Source organism: Fistularia commersonii, chromosome 27 (genome assembly GCF_037954325.1).
Source record: "Fistularia commersonii isolate RoL2024-O1a breed Wild chromosome 27, RoL_Fcom_v1.0, whole genome shotgun sequence".
In the NCBI taxonomy this organism is placed as follows: Eukaryota; Metazoa; Chordata; class Actinopteri; order Syngnathiformes; family Fistulariidae; genus Fistularia; species Fistularia commersonii.
In genome coordinates, this window is record NC_141310.1 from 10,724,523 (window position 1) to 10,730,522 (window position 6,000).

Sequence of the window (6,000 nt, forward strand, 5' to 3'; positions counted from 1 at the left end):
TGTGTTTTGTTTAAAAGGAGAACCCGGCCCCTCCATAAAGACTAATTCCACCGTGTCGCGCCTGATTCAAAGAATCATCACCCATCTGTTACAAAGTGCCGCTGTCAAGAGCTAAATAATATAGATGCGCTCTCTCTCTCTCTCTTTCTCTCTCCCTCTTTCCACTCGACGGCCCCGGACAGCTTTTCATTACGGGCGACATAAGCTTGGATTATATTCCTCCATAAATAAGGGCGCGGCGATGCCATTTGTTTGTTTTAGACGTGACTCTTTAAAAGCCGCGAGATGGCATCCGCCGAGAGGTTGGGCGCAATACAGATGATGGATGCCCCCCTCGCCCTCTCCACCCCCGAACACATTTGAATAGCGCCGCGTCCCGCTAACTGGAGAAAGGCTTTCGGCGGGTGGGGGTGGGGGGGTATTTTGATTGAGTGCAAATGGGTTTTTGGACAAATGGAAAATGTCGCCCAACAGCGCCCGATGATTGGACAGTGAAAGAGACGTGACACGGAATGTCTCCAATTACAGACGTACGTTTCCTCACAATAACATTCTGTCACTTTATTAGCAGACGTGTATGTGCGTGTTTGTGTGTGTGTGCGTGTGTGTGTGTGTGTGTGTGTGTGTGTGTGTGTGTGTGTGTGTGTGTGAGCGTGCGCGAGCGTCTCGCCTGTTTGTTTGCACGTTCTCTCTGGTCCGGTCCAAACCGACTTTTTAAATTTTTATTATTATTATTATTGTTATTGTTATCAGTATTATTATTATTATTATTATTATTATGAAAGCCGCTTCTATCATTAAGAAAGGGTTAGACTCCCATGGAAACAAAGACAGTGATAGAAATAGGTAAAAAGCTTTAAACTATTCTCTTCTATCGTCTTTCTTTTTAAATTATTTTTATTTTAATGACAGTAAGTAAAACAGTAAGAGGCTCTGGAGTCACACACTTACATTAGACGTTCAATGATTGTTTACGTTCTATTTACCGAGTTATTTTACATTTATTTTTTATTTTGTTATTATTTTCTTTATTTCATAATTAATTATTAAAAAGCTAAAAGGCTCTGGAGTCACACTCTTATATAATAAGTTCAATTTTTTTTTTCTTCACATTTATTTATTTATTTTTTTTATTTATGCATTTATTTATTTTTAAGTTGTTTTTTTTTATATAAGTTTATATGAAATATGTAAGAGGCTCTGGAGTAATGGACTTACAATGATTTTTTTTTTTTTGTTTTGTAATGTTTTTAATTTATTTATTTGATATATTTTACCATGATTACCATTTTTATTTTTTTTATTTTTATTTTTTCAAAAAGTGAGAAGCTGTGGAGCCACAGACATTGATAAACTTTTTGATTTTTTCTTCCTATATTTATTTTAAATAAATCATAAAGATTTTAAACTTTGATGAGGTCTTGTTTTTGTTTTCCCAAGGAATAAAACGAAAAAAAAAAAATATAAGAAAATAAACTTCTGTAGATAACTTCCAAACGCCCCCCCCCCCCCCCCCCACTCTCCCACCCAATGTAATACTTTCCAATTCCGGTTTGAAGTTGAACAAAAAAATAAAATAAAGTGAAACACGATCAAAAAGCATTGTCTTGGTCTCGGGAGCCTCGCTGCTGCTGAAATTGCGTTCCACGGCTAAAAAAGATAAACTTAATTCAAAAAAATAAAAAAATAAAATAATAAAAAAAAAAAAAACCCAAGCCTTCGCCGTGCAGCCGCCATCCCGCTCGAAAACAACACAATGGAAATCCAATTACCGGGTCCGGGGCCGCTCTCAGAAATATGCATTCTACCTTAAGGGTTATCTGCGGGAACAGAAAAGCATCAATTCAACCTCTTAACCCGCAAACGTCGTCGGGTGAGAATATTTCACCGTGGCAACCAGACGCGAAAAATGTCTTCCCCCTCCTCCCGTGGTGTGTTGATGACTATTTGTTCTGTTATTTCTCTTTTACATGTCCACCCCCCCCCCCCGGTCCAGTGATAATAACCATAATAACCTCGTTCTTGCCGTGGCGGAAGTGCGAAAAGAAAACAAGCAAATTTTGCAAAAAATAAGAAAATAGAATAAAATAAACAAATGTGGAACGGGTGCTTTGAATAACTGACTAAAGGAAAAGAAAATCCCACTCTTTTCTTTCCCTTCTTTTGCCCCAACCTGGCAACCCTGACGCGCCGCAGTCACAGTGCAAGGCAACCTCTCTCTCTCTCTTTCTTTCTTTCTCTCTCTCTTTCTCTTTCTCTTTCTCTTTCTCTCTCTCTCTTTCCGCTATGGCCGCGCCTCCCACACCCGTCACCGCGGGGGCCACGTTTCCCGCCGCCGTAAGTTGAACCCATGGTGTCATTTTCTCCTGGATGACGTCATGTGGTGGGACTGTGACTGCGTTGCATGGCGTGGCGTGGCGTTCATGGACTCTCGTTATATATCCTGCCCTCCCCCCCTTTACATCTATATATATATATATATATTCTGTATTTTGGCAGTGTGTGCAGTGCAGTAACACGATGACTCTCTTGGCTGGTAGCTGTCGTACAGTACATCTTGTAACTGACGTGCTGATTGGTTGGTTGACTATAACTGGGCGTGGCCTCTCTTTTGAACCCTTCGTGCTCTTGTACCGTGTGCCCTTGTGGTGTTTTCCTCTTTCCCGTGGGGTCACATGTGTGTGTAAATACCGCATTTCCCGTTTCACCCCCATCATAATCCCTTTTTTTTTTTTTTTTTTTCCATTACGAGTTTTCTTCGTCTTTTCTTCTTTTTTTTTTCTTCACTCGATAAGCAGCTGCTCCACGCGGCCGATTAAATTGCGGGCAAATGTTGACACTTCGCTTCGTTTCGCCTTGGATTTCGTCCGACTCTTTTGTTTGCCGCCCGCAAACTCGGGGAACGGCTTCTCATTTATTTATTGATGAGGCCGCAAACCAATTACCGAAAAATGACTATCCAAAGTGATGTCCAAAGGGTGAATCCAAAAAAAAAAAAAAAAAAAGCTAATAACTGCGTGATCAGTGATGCTGGTATTGGAGATAATTCTTCGCGAGTGTTTTTTTTTTTTTTACTCCTCCGCAGCATCCCTCTATCCAGGCCGGACCCTCACAGCGTTAGTCGTTTCCATGGAGCTTGTTTTATTCGCGCTCTCGTCGACTATCCACTGACCTCCTCAGGGGCCGAAGAACACTTGTTGGGCGTCCATCGAGTTTCTCGCCTGCCAGGTGTCTTTCACGGAGCCGCCCAGAAAACAATCAAATTTATAAAATCATTATCTAAAACGCTGATCCTGCACTCAGGATAGCAGGGGGAGGAGGGTTGGAGCCAATCTGTGCTCCTATTGGGAGAAAGGAGGAGTTCAGTCTGGACCAATCACAGGGCTTCATATAGGGACGTACAACTATTCACACATCCAATACAGACATATATTCACCGTCTCATACGTACGTCATAGAAAGAAAGAAAAAATAAATAATTTTATTTTAGGTGCTTTATCCCCCAAAAAATAAAATTAAATTAAAAATAAATATTAAATTACTTAATATTTATAAATTCAAAAAAAGACGTACAAATATTCACCCTCGGATGTCATAAAGAGACGGCCATAAATAAAGCAACACTTGCATTTATTAATGAATAAAAAAGGTAGCTAAAAGGTAGAAATTCTTCATTTGAGTTTGAGAGTGAAGTTTTCAGGGAGCTCTGGTAGGTTTATATAAGCGCATATATTTTTATATGGCTTATAAAGCAGATGTATATAGGGGACGGGTAGCGGCTTATTAGATAGCAAACGTCTGTCATCAGAACAGACGGATGTTTCTCTTCTTCACGCCGCCAAAGATGAGGTTTGGTCCTCCTCCTCCTCCTCCCCACATCCAAAAGCAGAAAATCTAGTTCTTCTCACAACCTCATCAGAGGCCTCATCGGCTGGAACGGGAAAAAAGAAATCAGGAAGTCAGCCGCTTTCATGCCTCGCTGTGATTGGCTGAAACATGCCCCGCTGTGATTGGCCGTGACGCCCCCCGACAAACGTATCAGGGATGATGTAAACGGGGGGCCGTTATCTCCCAAATAACGTTTCTCGTCTTCTCCGTCGTTTCGGTCATTTCACTCATTCTCATCCCATTCTTTCTAGCACTTTCTCTCATTCTTGTTTTCTTTTCCAAACTCTCAGCCCTTCTTTTCTCTCCAGGCATTTAAAAAAAAATGTGGATTTGCACCGCAAGATCCGTATGGTTAAAACACAAGATCTGTTTTTTTTTTTTTTTTTTATTGACACACTCCTCTTCCTCTCTTTTTTTTCCACATTTTTTATTCATTTTATTTTCCTTTCCCTGCTCCCCTTCTGTTTCCCATGCTGTTGGTCGTGCCTGTCAGTCTGTGTGATAACCAGGAGCCAGCAACCCTCCAGCATGTCTGCACCGCAGCGTAACTGAATCTACTCTCCTCATTGTACTCTCTCTCTCTCTCTCTATCTTTCTCTCTCTGTTTCTGTCGTTCTCCCTCTCTTTCTCTGTATCGCAGGATGAAGGGCCACAACACCTTATTTCCACAAGTGCAGTAAAAGTACAAAGACTTCTTGCTCTGCTACATATCACGAAGGAAGGGTGGTCCCTTGATCCGGCTGGAAAAAAAACCTGCTGAACGATTGGGTGACTGAGAGAAGGATCCCAGAGTGTTTTTTTTTTTCTTTTTTTTTTTTTTTTTATTCCAAATTTTTTTTATTATTATTTTTTTTTCCTTTTACTTTCGCGACTGCCTCTTTTTTGCCCTGTTTTTTGCTTCGGCGCCTTGCGGAGGGAGATTTTTTGCAGAGAACAACTTTTTTGCTGCTGTTTTTTAGACACGACGGGGTGGGGTGGGGGGGGACACACACAACAAAAGGAAACAAACAAAAAAAAAAACTTTATAGACTCATTATGCTCAAAGCATGCATACTGACACAGGATATAGATTAAACACACGTACACACTGATAAGACAAAACGTTTAGAGGAGCTACACGTAAAAGAAAAAAGAACTTTGTACATGTATAAATAAGTGCAAATGCCAACTTGAGTACTGAAGCAACACACACACACACACACACACACACACACGCACTCAAATACACACACACACTCACACACACACACCAGCCTGCTGCCATTTTGGTTTTCGTGCCTACACAGGTGTTGTGCTCTGTGAAAGGGCAAGCTCTGGATGGAGACTGGGAAAAAAAAAAAAGACGACGATAAAGACGATGAAGAAGAAGAAGTAGTAGTAGAAGAAGAAGAAGAAGAAGAAGAAGAAGAAGAGGAGAATCCAGGATAATTTACATGCATCATTCCTTAGGAAATAGGGACCAAAGGACTAAACGCTTTTTAAAAAGAATATAAATATATAAATATATAAATATATATTTAAAAAAAACAAAAAATCATACCTTGTAGCTGCAAGTATTACAATTTACTCGTAGTAAAAAAAAATTAAATCAATATCCAGTGGCCTACTGTAAGTACGAATACGAGAAAATGGAAATATTGAGAAAAAAAAAGAAAAAAAAAAAAAAGACACGGAATCGTAGCGTAGGGGTCGATCTTTTCCCTCTGGATGCTGATTTAGCGCCAGGTTGTAGAATAGTAAACTAGAGTAGGATTTTAGAAAAAAAAAACAAACAAAAAAATGAAGACGACAAAGAGGAAGTGTAGATTTGCTAACTTTTGCTGTTGTTAAAAATTGAAAAGAACAAAAAAAAATAATACTTGAAGTTGAAATGAAAAAGAAGGGCGTGTCCGACGGGGGAGGAGGGAAAAATTGTTTTGATCCGACGAAGGGTCTCCCACCCCCCCCCAACTCTCACATGGACTTTTAAGAAGGGGGGGTTTGTCCGCTGGATATCTTGCCCCGCGCTCCTCGGCGCCGGCTGACGGATCGGTCCCGGACGGGGAAAAGAACGGCGAGGCCGGAAAAGAATTTACAAAAAGAAAGAAAAGACTGAACTCACTAATGTCTGCG

General features: G+C 40.6%; 1 protein-coding gene across 6 annotated transcripts in view; it reads left to right on the plus strand.

The window, feature by feature from the left end:
• celf6 (CUGBP Elav-like family member 6) overlaps positions 1-5,744 on the plus strand; it is a 169,147-nt gene extending 163,403 nt beyond the window's left edge. For 5 of the 6 annotated variants that reach the window (XM_086175005.1, XM_086175009.1, XM_086175010.1 and 2 more), the window contains one exon: positions 4,529-5,744. The gene's annotated coding sequence lies outside the window, so the exon portion shown is untranslated. Of the gene's footprint in view, positions 1-2,196; positions 2,331-4,528 lie in introns of those variants that run through there. The other variant, XM_086175007.1, reaches the window with a different exon arrangement.
• Positions 5,745-6,000: the final 256 nt, after the last annotated feature.